Source organism: Hypomesus nipponensis, chromosome 23, assembly GCF_054491055.1.
Source record: "Hypomesus nipponensis isolate SF chromosome 23, ASM5449105v1, whole genome shotgun sequence".
Taxonomy (NCBI): domain Eukaryota; kingdom Metazoa; phylum Chordata; class Actinopteri; order Osmeriformes; family Osmeridae; genus Hypomesus; species Hypomesus nipponensis.
The window spans coordinates 17,686,645-17,710,708 of record NC_140383.1 but is presented as its reverse complement, the minus strand read 5'-3'; the positions used below and the strand labels follow the sequence as shown (position 1 = coordinate 17,710,708).

At 42.8% G+C, this 24,064-nt stretch overlaps 1 protein-coding gene across 1 annotated transcript in view; it reads left to right on the top strand.

Moving 5' to 3' along the window:
* pms1 (PMS1 homolog 1, mismatch repair system component) overlaps positions 1-24,064 on the top strand; it is a gene marked incomplete at its 3' end in the record, with an annotated part of 147,613 nt that overhangs the window by 104,630 nt on the left and 18,919 nt on the right. The window lies entirely within an intron of this gene.

The window sequence follows — 24,064 nt, the reverse complement described above, 5'->3', positions numbered from 1 at the left end:
GATGGTGTTTGTGTACTGTTGTGTGCATTTTGCTGAAAACTTGTGTGGTTTATGTTTGTCTTTGAAGGTTTTTTAGCTATCTGCTAAATGGCCAATGGCTGAGTGACTAATGGAAATAAAAAGGAGAGTGGAAACATAGCTACTGCCTGGGACTCAATCATTCAGCAACTCGAGTGGAATCCAGTTACCCACACCTCCATGTAGACAGCTCAGTCCCCTTTTCAAGTTGGGGAATAGCACAACCAAAAAACTCAGACAACTTGACAATTGTCGTTTACCAAAAAGCGACAAGTTTGCATGCCTGGAAAAACAAGGTATTTCCTGGATGCGCGGGTCATGATGATGATGATGAATGATACTGTGTTCAGTATTACCTGGGTGCAAAGAAAGGCCTAACCCCAAATCTGAACTCTGAGTAAACATTCAAGACCCTTATCTTGGGGCTGACTAAGAAGAGGTTTTTTTTGGTTGTTTTAAGGATATACTGTGTGACAAAGACTATAGGTGGAGACGCAAGGTCTGGTGCCCATTTGTTGACACTTATGTGAAGGAGCTTTTATGACATCAAGAGATCCTGTTGTTGTGTTTCAATCAGGGTTGATGTCATAAGCACGCACACACTAACACACACACACACATGCGCGTGCCATGTCTATGCAAGGGAGCCAATGAAGAAGAGCCATGGGACATTTGCATGCCTTTGTCTTAGCCAATGACTGTAAAGAGCGGGGCTGCTTAAATAGCTATCTACTCTTACAATGTCCAGGGCATTGGGGCGTACATAGCGCTCATAAGCCGAGGACAACCAGTCCCCATCATCTCAGTGTGATTGTAGGCACTTTAAAGATGCCCAGGTGGCAGCCCCAATGTGGAAGCAGTGCGATGTATACAGCTCCGGGCACAGCCCACAGCGAATCGTTGCACGAACCAGGATCTCGTCGTGGCCTTGCCGGCGTCTATAACGAACAGGGACTCGAATGGCGTTGCCCGGGGGTGACATAGCAGGTACCGCAACATAGAAGAGACTGGACAATACACAGGATGAAAGATGCAACTTCATGATTTGAAGCAATGGGCGATGAAAGCGCACAACGCAGACGTGTTCACAGGCATAGTACAGATGGGACACGACCGCGCGGCCATGGGCACGATGCATAGCGGAATTTAGATGCCCCAGCAATAACAGAAGGTCACGCCTAGCCATAGAAGCGGCGCCCGAAACGGCCCTCATGACACCGTGACGTGTTCCAGTTATCGAAGGGTAACGACGCCCGCAAGAAATGCTGTCAGTGAATGCTGAGGTGAACGGGCCTACTACGGTCTACTCGAAGGACAGCGGAATGTCCAGGTAATCAATGTCCTAAACACCAAGATGCAGTGGGCGGGCGGAGACAACGGAAATCACTACCATTAATCATCCAGCAGGTGCAATGACCCCACCTGGTGCTCGTTACCAGGATCCAACACAGCGCCTCTGACAGCGTGTCGAATTTGCGTGGGCCGCTGCGGCAGCCGAACGCCAATCTCACCGAGAGTACAGCTTGCGCCCCACCTACGCTGATTAGATGCCACTGAGAGATGGACATAGATGTCCTTTCATGCAACTGAATGCAAATACCAAGAGGTTAGCATCCACCCACTAGCCAACAACGTAGGAGAATTCTGGCGGCTTTATCACTTCAATTACATTCACTACGATTTTGCATTGCAACACTTTGGGCTTAACTCAAGATGCATGAGTCCAAATATCCTAACGCGCCCCACAGCATGAAGTGTACCATAGCTAGCTAGCTTTAGTTCCTTCCGGCAAAGTACCTAGTATAAAACTCATAGCATGCTACTAACACGCTAGTGTTACTCTGTAGCCTACACTTGTGGGACCCACACTCAAACGATCAGATACTTGTGACGTGACGCTACTCATAAACAGGTTAAAACGACAAAATCATAGTAATACAATGAACATATTGGACAAAGCTGCTACGTAAAGCACTGGCTCATACATTACGATATTGGTTCCAATTGCGCAGTTGTATACTTCTGAATGCCATGGAAACGATCAAACAATAACAATCGATTCAAAGAGCCGGAGATACACAAACCCTCTCTATTCGGGTATGTGATTTGCCAGCCGATGGTGTCTTAAGACCCGGTGTAACAGGCCATAGTATACCCCCAGTCCGGACTATACTTGAGGTTAAAGTAGCCTAGACTAGATTAAACCCTGGGTATATTATAGCCAAGGCCAATTCATACCCCCCAAGCTAGATTATAAGGTCCTTTGTGCATCCACAGTACACAACCATACCAAATGTAAGGCCAAGAGTGTTGCCTGAGACACTTCCATCCTGAACTTGGAAGCAGGTTGAAAGTATTGGTCTGCTTGTGTTTCTGTGAGATGTCATTAGGGTTGCAAAATTTTGGGAATATTCAAAGTTGGAAACTTTCCATGGGAATTAATTTAATTAATTAATGGGAAATTGGGGGGTAATTTAACTGTATTTACCTTGTCATAACCAGACATGCATGCAAACATTTATAATACAACTTTTAAAAATGACTTTATTGACTTTTTTGACATTTTGTGAGTAGAATTTTATTCTTTCATCGAACAACAAAAACATGAACGTTGAATAAAACATGAACGTTGTGTTTTTCCCTGAATCCTTTCAGGTCTAAATTCTTTCTTCCTGGACCTCATCAACGTCCTCCTCACTGTCAACTTCCTCAACATCTGACTCGTTGTCATCATCGGTGTCACTGTCCAAGCTTGTTGAGGATGGCTCTGTGTCAGGCTCCAAGAGCCTTAGGTTTGCCCGGATGGCCACCAGTTTTTTCACCCTTGCATTGGTGAGCCTATTGCAAACTTTGTTGTGTGTGTTGCCAAACAGTGACCATTTGCGCTCAGAGGCGGCTGATTTTGGTGGGATTTGGAGGATGATGGAGGCTACAGGTGCAAGGGCCTCAGATCCACAAAGTCCCTTCCACCAGGTGGATGCCGATATGTACTGGCACAACTGCCATATTCCATCTCCTTCCCGAAGGCCTTGTTTGGTACAGTACTTTGCCAGACTGCCGAGAACTTTGCCTTCATCAAGACCCAGGTGGTGAGACATAGTAGTTATAACTGTATAAGCTCTGTTGATCTCTTCACCAGAGAGTATGCTTTTCTCATATCTCTTTGGGTCCAGCATGTATGCTGCTGCGTGTACTGGCTTTATGCAGAACTCTTTGCGCTTCTCCATTGATTTGACCACTGCTGTTTCCTCTGCTTGGAGCAGCAGGGAAGAGGGCAAGGCAGTTTGGATCTCTTCGTGGATTTCAGCAAACAGACATTGGACATCTGACAAAATGACATCATCACTTTCTATCTGGATAATAGCTACTGCTGTTGGTTTGAGAATTTTCAGGCTGCTAGTCACTCTTTCCCAAAACACATCATCCAGCAAGATTCTCTTGATGGCACTTTCCATGGCTGCAGACTCAGATATGGCCATCTGTTGCAGAGACTCCTTCCCCTTGTAGTAGTTTTCATGCAAACTCTGTAGCACAGGATGCAAGATAGAACAGTATGTCTAATTTTAGTATCTAATCACAGCACAGGCTAAGGGCTGGCCTAGTGGGCCTGCCAAAAGCCTATGGGACATATCCTTCTATGGGCCTGTTCTAGGGTCTTATTAAGCAATCAGCAGATTGTTCTCTTCCCTCTGATACTTCCACTGGTCAGATTGACGCGGGGAAGCAGCCATTAGGAGGGGGGTGGAGGTTGCCCTTTATGAAATGAGTCAACATGTATTGAGGGATAGGCCTGTCTGTGTATCAGGGTTCCAGGCCAATTGCCAATGAAATATTTGTATGACGTACAAGCCTTGTATAACTATCCCTTGTAGCCATGTTAAAGTGGGTTGGTCTCAGGAGCTGAGGCAAACCTCGTGAATGTATTCCGATCCTGGCACAATAAAGTAAGACCTTTGTTATAATCGACTACGACTTGCAGAAATCCTTCTTGTCCACATCAACTGACCTTGGACCATAGAAAGAGCATATTGAGTCCACAACAAAATTGGTGACGCAGACGAGATTCCTGGAAATCTACATTAATGTGGGCAAGTAAAACACCCATGTGTAATGCTTAGATAAGGATTGAACTGGCAAAAGCAAAAGGTTAAGATTGATGGAAAGTCGATAAGCAAAGGCTTGTATTGTGCCGGGACATGTGTGTTTGTTAAACACCCGTATGTCTCCCCAAATGAAAGAAGGAATGTAGAAAGGCTTGTGTGCTTTTTCCCCCAAAAAAGCTTCTCCAGGGTACCCGATAGAATCAGCAAGGGCCTGGCCGGACAGGTCTATTATAACTGATTCTAAGTACAAAAGATGGCGGCAGAAAGTTACGGGAAGAACTGTCGGGTGCCATGACCTTGGGATATGACTAGCGCACTAGAGTCATAAACCTGGAAACCGAGACTTTATCACCAACGATTAAGGTCGTGTGTAACTGTCTTAAGAGGAGGTTACGCAAGAAATTGTAAGAAGTTGAAAGGAAATTATGTTAGACCAGATATGCTATGATCAGGACATCTAGGAACTAACCCTCAATAGACTTACGGCAAAATTCTTGTTACAGTATGTAAATATCTATGATGTGTCAAAAGGTTTTTACTGAACAAACACCAAAGACCAGCAAAACAGGGCGCCTATGTTTTTTGTTTGTGTGAAAATAAACGGAGTCATGATCCATAATAATTCACAATAAACGCGCTGGATAAACGACAGTGAATGAATATTTAAATAAAGAAACGGAACAATGCATAAGACATGGTTTGATAGCGAGAGAGACTGAATAGAGTTCCTTGGTAACTCCACTTGGTAGACAGCTGAGCGGCTGCCTCGGGAAAAAAGTGGAGTAGGAATTTTGCCTCGCGGAGGGCTACAAACCATGAATGGAGTCAGACGGATAACAACTAAGATTTTATTAAGAAAACAACCAAGAGAGTTGTTTTGAAACTAAATAAAATAGGAAATAAAAGGTTAACAGCAAGAAAACTAAACTGCGACACAGAAAAATTGTGTCTGAACAGAGGCTGCGAGTACAAGCTCCCACCAACTGATATCCTTTTGGTCCGGGCGGCGGGCCAAAAATGGGGCTAAAAGCTAAGTATAGCACCATGAGAATAAAATTAGACACAGAAATAAAAGAAAAGGAAAAATTGATGTTAAGTGAATGTGTACTGATGCCGGATGAGTTGTCTCACATTTTATTTTCTGAACATTGCAGACGCTGATCCGGGCATGTGGACACTCCGTTCTGAAAAGAAAGAAAAAATGAGTGTGACTCTGTGGGTGTTGGTTGAAATGTGCCACGTTCAACAAATTGACCTTGCATGAACATGTAGACAAGTACATATAGGAAAAAATGGAAAAGATGGAACAAATGTGTAATAATTGGGTAGTAACGCTTATATCTTTAAGCCTAGGTCTGTTCTCGCCTTTGACTGCCATGAGTGATAGTGAGAGTCCAGAGGGAGGGGCCAGAGCGAGCCAGAGTGCTGACCAGACACCACCAGAGAGACCTCCGCGCGTGACTGCAGAGGAGGTCCTCAGCCTTCGTTATCCGCTTCTCCGGGACCGCCTCCTCATCATGAACAGGAAATGGGCCAAGCGCACTGCCAAGATGACGACCGTGTGGCCAGAACATGGAACTTTTGATCTAAGCCTGTGTGGCGACATGAGAGTGCTGATTGCTAATTATAGGCACTCTGGGAGTACAAAGGACAAACTTGAAAAGCGTGCAGAAGAAGCTGAAGTTTTGAAACTGTATGAGACTCAAGGTCAGGACTATTGTGCCTCACTAAAAGCTTGTAGGCAGGCTGCCCAGGCTGGTCACGAGACTTTGAAGGGAGTGTCACCTCCCCCATATGATAGTAAGACAGGCGCTTCCCTGCATACATATCGGAGAGTCCTAGAGCCTATCTACATGCCAAGGCTCCACCATATGAGAAGAAGTCGGAAAAAGACAATGCCCTGTTGAAAGGGGCATATAGCCATATCAGAGAACTTCTGGATGCACCAGAGGGGTCTGTGGGAAAGGGAAACAAGAGAGTGGGAGCATATCACCATGTTAAGGAACTGCTCAGAGAGGCGACAAGAGGTGTGGGACAGGCTGAGAGTCCTTTTTCCGGATAAGGTCAGGCTGGACATGCTGACGGGAGAAACCATCAAGCCAACCAAACCACCTGTGGTGTTTATTCACCGAATCCTGGGAACATGGAGGGCGGAGCTTGGAAGGAATCCAGAAGACGAGGTCTAGCAGCAAGCTATGTTTCGGAAAGGGCTTATTCAAGGACTGGCTGTACAGGGACGGCTGGGAAATGTAGTAAGTCTCCACTCAATGCCGTTCGCACAGTTTTATTAACATATTGCTCACGCGGTGTCAAGAGAGCGTAACAGAGAAGATAAAAGGCCAAAAGAAGACATAGACGATGTGAGAAAATTGAATAAGATCCAACTAAAAGCTGGGCTGCAAGCAGTGCTCGTTTCTCCCCTTCCTGTCTCCAGCAAAAATAGACAGTGGGGAAACCTGAGGACAAGATAAGAAGGAGGGCCGAAGACAAAGAACAAGGGTGTTGGGGCTGCGGCCTCCCAGGACATTTCAAGCTAAATTGAAGATTAACAACAAATTGCTGTTGCCTCTTGTGGTGTCTGACAAAACACCTCTCTCGGAAGAGATGCACTCTGGTAATTGAACTGCAGTCTCACCTGCACCACAAGACATGGTAGTACCAACCAGTGCCCCAAATGATGATGCAACAACCAAACAAGGAAGCCACTGTGTTCTGGCTGGGAGAAATACAGATGATAGTAGAGTCCATATTAGACCTTTGGACTCCGGAACTAGAGACTCTGTTGCCTAAAGCCCAACCCCCAGCCCTGAAGTATCACTGTACACTGCGGTACTTCCCGAACACAGTAAAAGAAAGAAATTACAAATGGCTGAACAACCACAGACTGTACCCATCACTCTCAGAAATGTCATCATTGGCCCTCAGGGGGCAGCAGTGATGGTGGATGAAACACCTTACCTGAAGAAGCAATTCTCGGTTGACAACTCTGTTGGGAAAATTGAAGATGTAACACATTTATCCTGTATAAGAATGATTCTGTGTTCAGCATTCCTTGTGTGTAGAGAGAGGCCTACCCCCAAATCTGAACTTTGGGGAACACGAGGCATATGTAAACAAGGTGACCTGGGCTGACCACTCTCTCTTACTGGAGAGGCCATAAAAGATGTCTGGCCTTATCTGTGTTGGGTGAATCATGTGGTCAAGCTTACAGGGGTCAAAAGGCACACACACTCAAACACGCACGCACACACGCGCGCCAGGTCTATGCAAGGAGCCAATGAAGAAGAGCAATGGAACATTTGCATGCCTTTGTCTTAACCAATGACTGTAAAGAGCGGTTCTGCTTAAATAGCTAGCTAGCACAACATGCTAGCGGACAAACTTTGTATTGCGATCAGACTTTGTCTCCTTGCTGGCAAGCATTAAACTATTGTACTTTCTTTGAATCCGACGACTCTGTGCATTACTTGAGAAATTATCCTAACAAACTCCCTCCCCCATGTCACACTACTGGTAAACCCTGGCTACAGGGCCCGTGACCTGGGTCCCATGGTAAAAGCGGTAAAAACGCAATGGAAACCTACGGACAGGCCACAAGTGTGGACATCAGAGGAAGAAAAATACACCAAACTCCAAATCATCAAGGAGGGACCGTTGACCCCCCAGGCTATCAGGCTGCCAGAAAGAAGGGCCGAAAAGATGACTGCGGAAGAACTATGGGTGGAAATGATGGCAGTAGTCCCACCAGAGCTGTGGTCGGCCCATGAGACGGATGTGGGCCTGATAAAATCTGCACAGGCCGTTCAAGTCACACTAAGACCAGGATGCCGACCCCCTCGAGTACGTCAGTATCCCTTGAAGAAAGAGACTGTAGCTGGCATTGAACCAACCATCAAGGGACTGTTGAAAGCAGGTGTGCTTGTACACTCTCGGTCCTCGGCAAACACTCCAATCTGCCCCGTGCTAAAAGCGGACGGGACTAAATATAGATTGGTGCATGATCTAAGAGCACTGAATGAAGTAGTGCTGCAGCACGAAGCTGTGGTCCCAAATCCACACACACTTCTGACCAATGTGCCGGCCAACTCAAAGTACTATACGGTGGTCGACTTGACCTCTGCATTCTTCTCAGTCCCGTTGGCTGAGGAATCTAGGGACCTGTTCGCATTCACCTACGAAGGACAAAAGTTGACCTACACCAGGGTCCCACAAGGCTACACCCACTCCCCTCATCTGTTCAACCAAGCTCTTAAGAAAGATCTAGCGGACATTAGCGGACGAATAACATCCACGCTCCTTATGTACGTGGACGATTTGGCACTATGCGCGGAAAGCCTGGAAGAGTGCCATCGGGACTCGATTGTTTTGCTAACAACGCTTGCAGAGAGAGGGCACAAGGCCTCTTAAGAAAAGCTCCAGTATTGTCAGCCACGAGTGCAGTACCTGTCCAGAACGCTGGGAGCAGGAACCAAGGGAATCTCGCCAGCACATCTGCTGGGAATATCCCAAGCCCCGAAAGATTGCAACAGCATGTGAAAAAAACTACAAAGTTTACTAGGCCAAAAAGAGCGTTAATCGCGCGATAAAAAAATTGACGCCGTTAATTTGGGTTTGCGTTAACGCCGTTAATAACGCGTTAAACTGACAGCACTAATAAATACTTATTAAAATCCAGAACTCAACTGAACTTAGTCACTCCGATTATGAAGAGACAGACAAAACACTTTCTTCATCAGGTGTACCTGGCTTCCTTTGCAGTGGCTTACAGTCTCGTTAAACAGAGAATCAGAGGCATGACAAGCTTGTCAGCTTTGGCTGGATTCGAACCTCTGACGTTGACGTTTCCAGGACACCAATTTATCCTAGTGAGCTATTCTCAGTGCTCAGAAATCAGAGATTTCAGTTACTGGGTAAAAATATTAGCAGTTTTTCCTGTGGCAAGCGTGGTCAGATTTGGCCCAAGTTTAAACAGCTGTAATTCAGTTTTATTTTGACATGTCAAGGTGGTTGTGGTTTGAAAATAATATGTGCCAAATTAGGTGAATTTTTGATATTCACCATAAACGTTTCAATCATTCATTCAAAATGGCGGCTACATCAATTCAGCTGGTATCACAATTTAACATGTGTCAGACACATGATTGCCCCCTAGCGGTTAGATGACACAACCTTTTGTGGACCTCTTTGGAACACGGTCCCGAGCACCTGTACCAAGTTTGATGGCGACTCAGCAAATATTTCCTGAGATATGATCTCAGTTCCTGTTTTGGCAGTTTCATCGCCGACTTTGATCAGCTTTACCGGAAAAACAGTTTTGAAAATCAAAAACCATCTGAAAACGTTTGTGAGGCTTGATCTGAAGATACTTTTGTGCTTATTGCAGCGCCACCTAGAGGTGAAATGGCATGACCTATTGGACCTCTTTAGAACAGGGTCCCTAGTCTTTTTACCGAATTTGGTGTCAATGCAGTAAGGAGGTGCTGAGATATGACATCACTTCTTTTATGGTGGCTTGGTTGACGACTTTGATTGACTGTTCCAGTCAAAAGGTTTAGAAAATCAAAAAACTTGATGTATTTTGTGAGGCTTGGTCTGAAGATGTTCTGGGCCAAATTTGGTGAAGATTGGACAACTAGAGGTAGCGAAAAAAACGTTACATTCATTCAAAATGGCGGCCACATCAATTCGGCTGTTATCACAAGTTAACATGTGTCAGAAACGGGATCTACTAAGATATCAGGAGACAAAGGAATCACTTAAATAAGACAAACAAATCAAAAGTTATTGGTCAACACACAATCCTACCTATTGTAGTGCCCCCTAGAGGTCAAATGACACTACCTGTCTCAAACCTCTTAATAAGAGGGCCTTGAGTCCATACACCAAGTTTGGAGTCAATGCATCAAAGATTGGCTAAGATATTACCTCACTTCCCTTTTTCCGGATCAGTTGCTCAATTTGATTGGCTAAAACAAACTTTTGCCTATTGCAGCGCCACCTAGAGGTGAAATGGCATGACCTATTTTGGACCTCTTTAGAACAGTGTCCCTAGTCCCTACACCAAATTTGGTGTCAATGCAGTGAAGATGTGCTGAGATATGACCTCACTTCTTTTATGGTGGCTTGGTTGACGACTTTGATTGGCTGATGACTTTGATTGGCTGTTCGAGTCAAAAAGTGTAGAAAATCAAAAAAACATGTGATGTCTTTTGTGAGGCTTGATCTGAAGATAAATTGTGCCAAATTGTTGCTGATTGCAGCGCCACCTAGAGGTGAAATGGCATGACCTATTTTGGACCTCTTTAGAACAGTGTCCCTAGTCCCTATACCAAATTTGGTGTCAATGCAGTAAAGAGGTGCTGAGATATGACCTCACTTATTTTATGGTGGCTTAGTTGACGACTTTGTTTGGCTGTTCCAGTCAAAAGGTTTAGATAATCAAAAAAACATGTGATGTCTTTTGTGTGGCTTGGTCTGAAGATGATCTGTGCCAAATTTGGTGAAGATTGGACAAACCTTATAGGAGAGGTAGCAAAAAAACGTTATATTCAAAATGGCGGCCACATCAATTCAGCCACATAAATTTGATGTGGCTGTAACTAACAAACGGTTGCGAAAATTAAAGCTCCAGGGGATAATTTTTGTGAGGCTTGGTCTGAAGATCATCTGTGGCAATTTTGAAGAAGATTCGACCAGAATTGTAGGAGGACTAGCGAAAAAACGCTTTTTCTTTACATTCAAAATGGCGGAGAATCTATGGAACTGGGTGTGATGTCATAGAGTGCGTTGAACTCGTCTTGATCCAGGGAATCCAACGATACCTCATTTTGGACAATGGGGCATATGGTTCAAAAGTAACATGTGTAAACACAACTTCAACTTTGACCCATTGGTGGCGCTAGATGTTTGGAATGGGAGACATGGAACTTGGTGACAATGATGAGGGGACTGATCCCAAAGAATGTGCCAAATTTTTCATCGTCTCTGGTAATTTTTAAGAAGATTTGACAAGAATTGTAGAAGGAGTAGGCTTTCAAAGGTTTTTGACGCCATGGTGTGCATTGAACTCGGCTTGATCCAGGGAATCCAACGGTATGTCATTTTTTCAAATGGGTCATACGGTTCAAAAATTGGACCAGGGGACTGTCCCCAATGAGTGTGCCATTGACACCCAGTCCTAAGAATAATAATAATAATAATACTACTAACAAAAACAATGCTGCGAAGCTGCGAGGCACGTATTGTTATTGTTAGTAATATTATTATTATTATTATTATTATTATGACTGGGTGTCTATGGCAGCCCCCATAAGCGCATGGTTGAAAGTTTTGAAATTTGGCACACTCATTGGGGACAGTCCCCTGGTCCAACACAGCGGCAAGCAGCAATGGAGGGGCCAAGCAGTCCAGAGCAGGACATGGCCTCCATAGCACTTGCACAACAATTAAGTCACAATAACCTGTTGCACTCATTGCAACACACCAAGTTTGGTTGAAATATCTGTTTGCGTTCCAAAGTACTGAGTGTTCAAACTGTTTTTTTTTCTGGTATAACACCACAGGCCTCCTCTGCCCCTCGTGGGAACAATGGAACCCAAGTTTGGTGACAATTGCACAAATGGTTGCTGAGTTATGCTCTCACGTGTCTCTTGCGGCTTCGCCGCCGCCTTTGATCGGCTCTACAAAACAAACGGTTTTAAAAATGGAAAATCCATCAGACACCTTTTTGAAGCTTGGTCTGAAGATCATCAGTGCCAAATTTTGTAAACATTGGACAAAATTTGGGGCGTGTAAAAGGTTTTTACACTTTTCCATTAAATCCAAAATGGCGGCCGCGTCAATTCGGTTGTTATGAAATATTATCGATGGTCAAGTTTGATAACTCACAAGACATCAGTAGACAAAGAAATTACTTTATTAAGGTAAACACTTAAATAGTTATTAGCCAAAACACGTTTATGCTTCCGGCCACGCCCCCTTTTAGTCACATGACACGATTTTTTGAGGACATCCTTAGAATAAAGTTCCGAGTAGGCCTACCAACTTTGGTGTCACTGCCTCAAAGAACTGCTGAGATATGGTTTCACTTCCTGTTTGGCGGCTTTTCTGCAGAATTTGATTGGCTGTACCGGACAGAAGGTTGTGAGGATCAAAATGATCTTTGATAGCTTTTGTGAGGCTTGGTCTGAAGATCATCTGTGGCAATTTTGAAGAAGATTTGACAAAATTTCTAGGAGGAGTAGGCTTTCAAAGGTTTTTGATAAAACCGGAAATAGCGGAAAATCTGTATACCGCAAATTGACGCCATGGTGTGCATTGAACTCGGCGTGATCCAGGGAATCCAGTGGTACCTCATTTTTGAAAATGGGTCATACGGTTCAAGAGTTGCGTGTGTAAACACAACTCAAACTTTGACCCGTTGGTGGCGCTAGAGTGCCAAAGCATGGGACATGAAACTTTGTGAATTGGACCAGGGGACTGTCCCCAATGAGTGTGCCAAATTTCGGCTATTATCACAAATGATTATGAGTCACACACGGGATGTCCCAAGATATCATGAGACAAAGGAATCACTCAATAAAGGCAAACAAATCAATAGTTATTGGCCAAAACACACTTTTGCTTCCTGCGGCCACGCCCAGTGATCACATGACACCAAATTGTGTAGATATCCTCAGAAGAGGGTTCCGAGTCATCATGACAAGTTTGGTGTTGATATCTCAAAGATTTGCTGAGACATGACTTCACATCCTGTTTGGTGGCTTTTCTGATTAATTTGATTGGCTGTACCGGACAGAGCGTTATGAGGATCAAAATTCCTTTTGATACATTTTGTGAGGCTTGGTCTGAAGATCATCTCTGGTGATTTTGAAGAAGATATTACAAAAATTGTAGGAGGAGTAGGCTTTCAAAGGTTTTTGATAAAACCGGAAATGGCGGGAAATCTATACAACCGGAAATTAACGCCATGGTGTGCGTTGAACTCGGCTTGATCCAGGGAATCCATTGGTACCTCATTTTTGAAAATGAGTCATACGGTTCAAAAGTTGCGTGTGTAAACACAAGTCCTACTTTGACCCGTTGGTGGCGCTAGAGTGGTCTAATGGGAGACATGAAACTTGGTGTAAGTATAGAAGTAACTGTCCTTAATGAGTGTGCCAAATTTTACAAAAAGTTGTCGAAGGGGTCTAGGGGCTGCCATTGACTCCCATGGCACTAGAATAAAAAAAAAAAGAATAAAACTAACAATAACAATAGGTTTCCTCCTTACGGAGGAATCCTAACAATAGGTTTCCTCCTTACGGAGGAATCCTAAATACTAACAATAACAATAATAATAATAAATATAACTGCAAGCAGTAATGGCGGATTCCTCCAAACACTGCGAACCATTGAAAAATGTTTATTCTTGACAAATTGTAACTGTATAGAAAAATGTATGCTGCAGAATTACCAATGGCATACCAAATCTGAAATGCAATACCATCAAGATCCACAAGGGCCTTTATTTCAAGCCAGTAAGTGAAGGAAGGGGGCTTGGTGAGCTTATCCATTCCAGAAAGCCTTGTATCTTTATGCATTAAGGCGTGGCCTGTAGCGCCACCTATGGGTAATGGTGGGCCATTTGTGGTGTGGTAGTTACTCTTGGCCTATACTATTAATGTTTCAGGATTTTAAAAACTTTTTACCATTGCATATAAAATCGGAAATGCAATACCAACAGGATCCACATGGGCTTTGGGTAAAGTGTGGTAGTTACTCTTGGCCTGTACTGTCAATTTGTCAGGATTTGGAGACCTTTTTACTATTGCATACAAAGTAGGAAATGCAATGACACCAAGGTCCTCAAGGGCTTATGCTGATATTCAAGGAATGAGTGGGGGCTTGGTCAGCCCACACAGTCCTGATATGTTGCGTGTGTGTCTTGCCAAGCCCGCGCGTGTCAAGGGAAGAATGAGTGTGTGAGAATTTGGAGCATGCGCGGGGAGGAGCAGGGGACACATTTCATTGTAAATTTTCCTAGAAATTAGCCGAGCATGCATGTTTCAAAGATTCACCAAAAATCGACCTTTCATCTTAGAGTCAACTTTTTCTCAGATTTGTGTACTAAACATTCTCAAGAGTCTTCATATGAACTTGTTTGACTGGCTTACGTGTAAAGCATTGAGAACCATTGAAAAATGTATATTCTTGACAAATTGTAACTGTATAGAAAAATCAATGCTGCAGAATGTCCAATGGGATACCAAATCTGAAATGCAATAACATCAAGATCCACAAGGGCCTTTATTTCAAGCCAAGAACTGAAGTGCTTTAATCTTCACAAGAAGTGAAGTGCTTTGTGCTTTAGGGCGTGGCCTGTAGCGACACCTATTGGTAATGGTGGGCCATTTGTGGTGTGGTAGTTACTCTTGGCCTATACTATCAATGTTTCAGGATGTTTTTAACTTTTTACCATTGCGTACAAAATCGGAAATGCAATACCAACAAGATCCACATGGGCTTTTGTTAAAGTGTTGTTGTTACTGTTGGCCTTTACTATCAATGTTTCAGGATTTGGAGAACTTTTTACCATGGCAAACATCTGAAATGCAATACCATCAAGATCCACAAGGCCTTTGCAAAAGACCAAGGAATGAGTGGGGGCTTGGTAAGCCCACACTCTCCTGAAATGTTGCGTGTGCGTCTTGCCAAGCCCGCGCGTGTGTCAAGGGAAGACCTATGGGTAATAGTGGGCCATTTGTGGTGTGGTAGTTACTCTTGGTCCATACTATCAATGTTTCAGGATTTTAATAACTTTTTACCATTGTATACAAAATCGGAAAAGCAATACCAACAAGATCCACATGGGCTTTTTGTTAAAGTGTTTCTTTGCCTATACTATCTATGTTTCAGGATTTTGAGACCTTTTTACCATTGCATACAAAATCGGAAATGCAATACCATCAAGATCCACATGGGCCTTTTTTTCAAGCCAATAAGTGAAGGGAGGGGGCTTGGTGAGCCTATCCATTCCAGAAAGCCTTGTATCTTTGTGCTTTTGGGCGTGGCCTGTAGCGCCACCTATGGGTAATGGTGGGCCATTTGTGGTGTGGTAGTTACTCTTGGTCTATACTATCAATGTTTCAGGATTTTTATAACTTTTTACCATTGCATACAAAATCGGAAATGCAATACCAACAAGATCCACATGGGCTTTTGTTAAAGTGTTTCTCGGCCTACACTATCAATGTTTCAGGATTTGAGACCTTTTTACCATTGCATACAAAATCGGAAATGCAATACCATCAAGAGCCACATGGGCCTTTGCTAAAGACCAAGGAATGAGTGGGGGCTTGGTCAGCCCACACTCTCCTGAAATGTTGCGTGTGCGTCTTGGCCGCGCGTGTGTCAAGGGAAGGCTGAGTGTGTGTGAGAATTTGGACCACGCGCGGGGAGGAGCAGGGGAGACATTCATTGGAAATTTGCCTAGAAATTAGCCAAGCTAGCATGTTTTAAATATTCACCAAAAATCGACCTTTCATCTTACAGTCAACTTTTTCCCAGATTTGTGTTATAAACATTCTCAAGAGTCTTCATATGAACTTGTGATTGAATCAGAGTATCACTTTTTGACTGGCTGATGTGTAAAGCATTATTTTAGCGGTAGCGATAAGTTCAATTTGCTTTACATCAATCATTTTTAGAGATATGAATTTGCCTTTGCACATGGTAACATGTTGTAGTGTCTTCCATCGATATACCAAGTTTAGTGTTGATATCTCAAAGATTTGCTGAGACATGACTTCACATCCTGTTTGGCGGCTTTTCTGATGAATTTGATTGGCTGTACCGGACAAACGGTTGTGAGGATCAAAATTATTTTCGATAACTTTTGTGAGGCTTGGTCTGAAGATCATCTCTGGTGATTTTGAAGAAGATATGACAAAAATTGTAGGAGGAGTAGGCTTTCAAAGGTTTTTGATAAAACCGGAAATGGCGGGAAATCTATATAACCGGAAATTAACGCCATGGTGTGCGTTGAACTCGGCTTGATCCAGGGAATCCAATGGTACCTCATTTTTGAAAATGAGTCATACGGTTCAAAAGTTGCGTGTGTAAACACAAGTCCAACTTTGACCCATTGGTGGCGCTAGAGTGGTCTAATGGGAGACATGAGACTTGGTGTAGGTATAGAAGAAACTGTCCTTAATGAGTGTGCCAAATTTCACAAAAAGTTGTCGATGGGGTCTAGGGGCTGCCATTGACTCCCATGGTACAAGAATTACAAATAATAAAACCACCAATAACAATAGGTTTCCTCCTTACGGAGGAATCCTAATAATAATACTAACAATAACAATAGCTTCGCTGCTTGGCCCCTAATAAGAATACGTAGAAACACTTTAGGTGGCTTCGCGGCTTATAATATACATCCTCAAAAAAATATTATGGGATTCTACTTTTTGGTCACATAGCCATGTGAAAGGTTGGATCGGGAAGCTGCAATCATGATTCATTCACCTGGCTTGTTTTGAATGGGCTGCCGGGGCGTGTTTGAATGTCTACGGTGCGAGGAGCTCCACAACCTTCTCTCCCAGTCCCGTCTTCCACTTCATTACAGCATCTGCAATTAGAAGTCATGAACTTATAGTTAGCACCAATTTGAACGTTGAACGCTGTGTGTAAGCCATTTTTCACGGCATCTAAAAACACCTACCACTCTTTCGGAACTCCAGCACCTTAAGGCGCTGTAGGGGGATTTCCAGGTATTTGACTCTATGGGTTAAATCAGAGAGAAAGCAAGAGGTGAACAAGGAGTAGGACAGTAGGACAAGGGAGAGCTGAGGAGAAGGTCTCAGGAGACGAAGAATCCAAAGAACAATGCATTACAATTCCCTTTATACACAAGAACAACCAATCAGACCACATCTTGAATGGGGTGTGAGAGCCATCAAGTTGAGACCGTCCAGAAACTCCAGACTTTAGCATATGAGAGGTGGGGGCAGGTTTGACACCCAGCCTTACAGCGCTCCTCGAGGTCTTGGAGTTCAGCCTGTGTTTGGGCAACCTGTAGGTCCATCACTGGCACCTCTTCAGCGTGTCTTCCCTGTAGTCGCATGAATAGGATAGGCTCTCGCTGGTTCTCCTCCAATGTCTGTGATGTGTCTGTCATTAAAGACAAGTAAAACAAGTTTGCAAGAGTTAACATGATTGGCATACACTGTGGTTCTTCTAGATTAGCTGTAACATTGATGTAAATAACACATGTTACCTTGAATGGCTGTATACAAAGCATTTGTAAGACAACATTTGTTGTTTTGACAAATATGTATCCCCCTGACACGATCAGAACAACTTAAGTATGCCTTACAATGAGTTGGCAATGCTATTGAGAAGCTTTGAGTGTCTTATATTTGCACTTGCCTGGCTGCCAGCTGTTTTCCTGGACCCCATATGGGTTCTCCTCTACCAGACCAGAGTTGACACCTAGGGGTCTGTTTTAATTCATGCTTTTGCTTCAAAACATAGCCTTTAGAGTTGCCTATGGTTCATACAATCACTCATCATTCATTACTTTACCATAATTTCCCAGGGACACAGTGCTAGGCCTCGTGACGGAGGTAGGATAATCTGTACAGAAATGAATGGAATGAGTGGAATGTAGTTTATGTACATAGTATTAGCATTTTGATATTGATATAAAAGGAGTAGTATGGCTCATGTGTGATCGTTCGAAAGCAGGGCCCCACAGCATAGCGTCACATGTGTGACTCTGAACATTCCGACCGACTATTTTCCGATAGACAAACTGTGACAAACGCTATAGTATGGCTTCAAAATTGACAATTAGTAGGCTAGCAGGTAGGAGCATTGCTACGAGTATTATGCTAGGTTGCTAGATAAAGGAAGCTAATTAAAGCTACCTAGCTGCCGTTTTGGAAAAAACTCACTTGTGGAAGCGTCAGAAATATTTAGAACTCACGCATCTTAAGGTTAAAATGAATAAACGTATCCAAAAACAGATGTCATGTACAAATTGGAAGAATTAGTGACACAATACTTTTATAGACACCATTGCTGTGCATGCCATGACCGACTGATCAAAACGTGATCAGCCACGTGCTACTCCACAGCCTTTGAAAATCCAGAGCTAAATACACTATTTTCGGACAAGGTTTTTTCTAACAGTTCTGAACATTTATTTTCACTGATTCTTTCGTGGGTGATTTGTGAGACTCTAAACTTTGATGTATATATTTTCAGTATTTAAACACAACCTTCTGGAGGGTTTAGCCTTACCTCTACAGTACATTATACTAGCACTACTACTAGTAGCAAAATCCTAATGTGAACAATGTGAATCTGAAACAGATAACCAGGCTAAATAGCCTAAATTTAGCGTAATACCATGCTCCATCCCATTTCAGAAAATATGTTTATATATTTAAAACTATTTCTGCAAAGAAACTCACCTTTGAAGTAGCTAATTCCCTGCAAACTCTTTTCTGAAATCCCAGTTTCAGAGATGCGTTCAAATGGGCATGCGCAAAGTTGTTGCTCAGGAGCAGACTGAGGGGCAGGTTAGCTAGGAAGAATTGTAATATTCTGTGATGACTTGTCTTTGGAAATGAAACTTAAGAATCGCTTACCTTTTGGTCACATTTAACAATTTTGTATTACAAAATGATTGCAGCTCAAATTTGCATTGTGTGTCATACAGCTTTGGTGTGCTGGACAAAGAATGTTTGCTTAATCATGTTACACATCACACATTGATTGCTTTTGTACATGTAAAGAATGAAGGCCTAAGGCTAAGAATATAAGAATTATATTCCATATTCAGTCTTTTATTTATTAAAGCTATGTTCCTGCATATGAGAAAATTGATGACCATGCTGGGGCTGAGCTAGCCTGGTCATAACCAGACCCTCGTACATTTCATTTGTACAGAGGGTCTGGGATCTCTCCATTGACAAACGTTAACTTCCTTGAAGACCAATCGCAAGTGTTCGCCTTATCCAACTCCTTCACCACTACTGTAACGGAGCTAGCTGCCGTAGCTGGAAAATCTAACTTTTCCCGAACCCCGTGGGGAGGAGGGCCACAACATCATGGCCACCAACAAAACTCAGCAAGGAATGTTCTTGCTCCGGCTTTAACCTATGGATATTCGGCAGCGTTGCCACAACCGCAGAATAGTTTCGCTTGTATCTTTCTCCGCCGCCATTACTGAACTACTCAAACTAGTGCACAACATTGTCATCGTTCTCAGCCACTCCCTCTGGTCGCTGATTGGACCTACAAAAAAATTGTTTCTGGAAACCCACTTCGGAGCCGAGCTCCCAGACCTAGTACAGAAGCAAAATCCAAATTGAGCGGATGTACGTAGGAGGGCAGAGCCAGGCTAGGGCTGAGCTGCACATGAATTACATACATTGTCTACATTTATACGTGCTGGGTGCAACATTTAATATTGTGTGATTGAAATTCATGTAGACAATGGCTACATTACAAAAGTGTCAGAACTGAGAGCAGTCCAGTGTGATCTCTCCATGGATAAACCACTGCACTCGAGATCCGTTGTCCTGCAACCAAAGAGCGACTTAACGGCAACTTCACCCATGGTACCAAAATGAATGTATCCAGCCGACCAAGGGACAACGTCACGGCAATGTTGTCCACGGGACCAAAAATAACAGTATCCAACCGACCAAGGTACGACGTCGCGGCAACGTTGTCCACGGGACCAAAATTAACGTAACTTGCCGACAAAGGTACAACGTCGCAGCAACGTTGTCCATGGGACCAAAAAATAACGTAACCAGCCAACCAAGGTACAACGTTGCGGCAACGTTGCCCACGGATCTAAAAATTACGTTACCAGCCAACCAAGGTACAACGTCGTGGCAACGTTGTCCATGGGACCAATTGGCAACTTTCCCTTTATAACGTTGCTACGACGTTGCCACAACGTTGCCAGAAGGTAACGTCCTAGGTTACCAACTGAGCACTTACTGGCAACGTTGCCGCAACGTCATGTGTTAGCTGGGCAATGGCATGAAATTCTTTCTAACATTAGCACGTTAGCCTACGTTAGATAGCCTAACGTTCTTTCAGTGCACCAACGGCACACGTTATCATCTAACTTTACCCCAGTAATATCATCAAAACTTAACGAGTCGATGTAGTCCATGTGCTCAAATGCTATTGTGTGGCCTCAATAGCCCTGCTGTAGTGTGTTGATGGACCCCGAAAGCCGTGAATAATTGAGGTGATGGTGTACTTTTGTGTGGACATACATACATCCTACTCTCACTGCTGTAAAAAGTTAGTCTACGGTATACAAATAAACTTGGTAATAAAATGAACATGGCGTCAGTTTACCAAGTAATCAATATGCTAGGTAATGACAAACAGTGTTGGGAAAGTTCACTTTCTACTAGTTCAGTTCATCGTTCACAATTTTTTAAATGAATTAGTTCAGTTCATAGTTCATAATTCAAAATGTTTACCTAAGTTCACAGCTACAAAAATGTATTTCAATTTGTGCTGTCAAACGATTAAAATATGTAATCGCATTAATCGCACATTATCGCACATCGCACATTTGTATCTATTCTAAATGTCCCTTGATTTATTTTGGTCCCATTCTTTTTTCAAATGCTCTTTAATGCTCTTATCAACATGGAAAAGTGGTTCGGATTGCTTTGTGCAAATATATTTTTTATTAAAAACAATATTGTAATCACCTGGCTTTGACAGGTGGAGTTATCTTGGTTATTCTTGGTGGAGAATTCGCATCAGCTGTGTGCTTGGCCATCAAGTTGTATTTTAGACTGGACGTGCTGCGATGATAGCTCAGTTTACAACGACAAAACACACAGATCACTTTGGTCTTGTCAATGGACCCATTTGGCAACTTTTTAAAAGTAAACCATTCAGAATCTTATTGGCATCTGTCTCGCGCTCGCCATCCACTCAAAACATAACGTTAGCCTACTACCAGAGAATGTGTAATATCCGTAAACGGGCTCTGTTACTACTCTTTGGCCGGCTCGCAAGCCAAACAAGTGTGTGTGGCGTGCCTGTTTTTTTGTTTCCGGTCTGGCTAGATCCGGTGTGGTGTTGTAGTTTTTCTAACGTCGGTAGTTGTTGCAACAGCATTTCAAAAAAACTAAAAAGTTTGCTTGGCCAAAAAGAACGTTAATCGCGCGATAAAAAAAATTGGCGCCTTTAATTTGGGTTTGCGTTACGCCGTTAATAACGCGTTAAACTGACAGCACTACTTTCAATATGTTGCAAGCTATAATTGAAATCTCTGTCTGCAATACCGCTCTTGGCCTCTCCGCAATTTGGCGCTCTCACACTTGCCAGGCATAGGGCTGAAACTTTCAGACGCAACACTGATGACAAAGGCGTTCAAAAACAACAGAACGTTTTATGTTTATGGCAGACAATGTTCCCAACCAGCTGCATTCAGGGTCCAGCTGAGCTGGGCGTGCATAGTCTTGTTCTCAACTACATTTAAGTTGCAAATATACTACTTTTTTCTCTGAATATTGCCCCCCTCCACCGGCTCCGTATATATATATTTTTTACATTGGTCCTAATACGCAGTAGTCGACCAGAGACGTGCATTTTGTCAGAGGGAAACCAGAGCTCTGCTGGTGTTACATTGTAATGTCTGTATTTCCGTTGATGCGACAGGCTATTTTCCACTTGTAATATGTGGGTTATAATAGAAAAGCATTGTTCAGTTCAAGTTCAATTTTATTTATATAGCACATTTAAAAACAGCCACACGGCTGGCCAAAGTGCTTCACAGTGCAATTGACCTTACACGTACACACGTACACAAGGAAAGAGTTCAAAAAGCTAAAATAGGCATTATTAAAAAGAGGCATTCTCAAAAAGAGTAGACAAAATAAAATAACCAAGAAAGTGATATAAATAAAAACAAAACAAAACAAAATATATAGACAAACATAAACCCCAGAGCAGTCATGGAAAGGCTAGAGAGAATAGGTGGGTCTTGAGCCTGGTTTTCAAACTAAAAATGGAGGGTGCCATCCTAATCTCTAGTGGCAGGGAATTCCATAGTCTAGGGCTGGCCACAGAAAAGGCTCTCCTCTACGCTTGAGCGGTGCACGGGGGACCACTAACATAGCCTGGTCAGATGAGCGAAGACTTCTAATAGGAGAGTAGAGATGAAGAAGTTCAGACAGGTAGAGAGGAGCGGGGCTACCAATCAGAAGGTTGCTGGTTTGATTCCCGGCCGTGCTAAATGACATTGTATCCTTGGGCAAGGCACTTGACCCTACTTGCCTCGGGAGGAATGTCCCTGTACTTACTGTAAGTCGCTCTGGATAAGAGTGTCTGCTAAAATGACTAAATGTAAAAATGTCTCCTTTTGGGCCGACCGGAAGCAATAAAGCTTAGGGATGCACGATATTGAATTTTAGCCGATATTCGATATGCCGATATTTACAAGCCGATACCGATATATAAACCTCTGCTTTTTAATTATTAGAAAGTCTCTCCTGTACTAGAATTATTTTTGTTATTATGATGGGGTACTTGCTGTAGATACGGGACATAAAAAACTTGATTTGTATCATTTTAGAAATAGACATTCACTCATGAAAACTAGTGAAAGGATTTCAAATATGGCAATTTATTTATATTTTTACGTCACAATTTTCATACTTGAACAGTACCTCCTTGAACTTGAACAACTACAATTTCCTTAAAACTGTGTTGTTGATAATGACACATTCTTGACACATATGCACAGAATGCAGCTGTAACTCTGTAAACTTTAAATGTACCGCATCACTGATACTTTTCAAACTCTGCAAATAGCCATTTTGTCATTATCCTTTGATACTGTGAAGTCCTGCCACACAGCCGACATGTTGAATGATGTTGTTGGTGCTCATAGTAACTTCTAAAACTGATTGTTCCAATCCTTGATTGTGATTGGCTATATCGCGTTCCATGCCGTTGTAAAATCCAGCATAACCTTTCAAGTTGTCCTCATAACATAACATTCCATATTACTGCGCATCGAATATTTCAAATAAAAAAAGACGTTACAAAGTTACACGATAGCAAGCAACCTAGTCGTAAAGAGAATGGCAGAATTTGTTTTGAATTTTGATTTGCTGGGTGGGCTGACGTTTGACAAGTGGTGGGAGAAAATTGACAGAATGGAGGAGAAAGAGTTTAAAAAGACCAGGCATGCAGAGAAGACAGAGGCTGAAATCGAAGCGTTAGCAAAGGCAAGGAATGAAGCCAGCACTATAAAGATGATATGGCTGTCCACTGTTTCAATCTGTTAAGTGGCAAAGATTTATGTAGGAACTATACTGTGTAGTGGCGGCAGAATGACGGTTAGTTATGAAACTATTTTGTTTCTTAAATTTGATTGTCTTTATTTATGAAACCATATCAAAAATTTGTAGTAACAGTTTTAGAAAGGCCCACGAGTCTGTGTTTTGCGCTGATTTTAGAACAGGTAAAGGGAGTTGTTAGGCACGATGCAACAGGCTTATTGCTTAATTGGGTGTGCTTTGCCTTCGGCAAGGGCACAACCATTGTTATCTCACATATATATTATTATTATTGTGAGAATGCTGAATGCTGTTAAGCATTCTCACTATTGTTTTTCTGTTTCTCTTTATTGTGAGAATGCTGTTAAGCATTCTCACTATTGCTTTTCAACTTCTCAATTCTTCCGCCGTTTTTTGGCCTTTAACTAGTCCTGCATACTTTCACCGATTCCTACAATTTTTGCATTAAAACGTTCAGCCCCTTCATGAGATGATGGCTATGACTTCTATTTCTCACTTTTATACTTTTTAAAGAATTAAGGTTTTTGTGCAAATAAAAAATTTAGCTCCTTCTTGATTTTTATGATTAAGCAGCCAACAGAGTGGCACACTCTGCTGGCTGCTCTT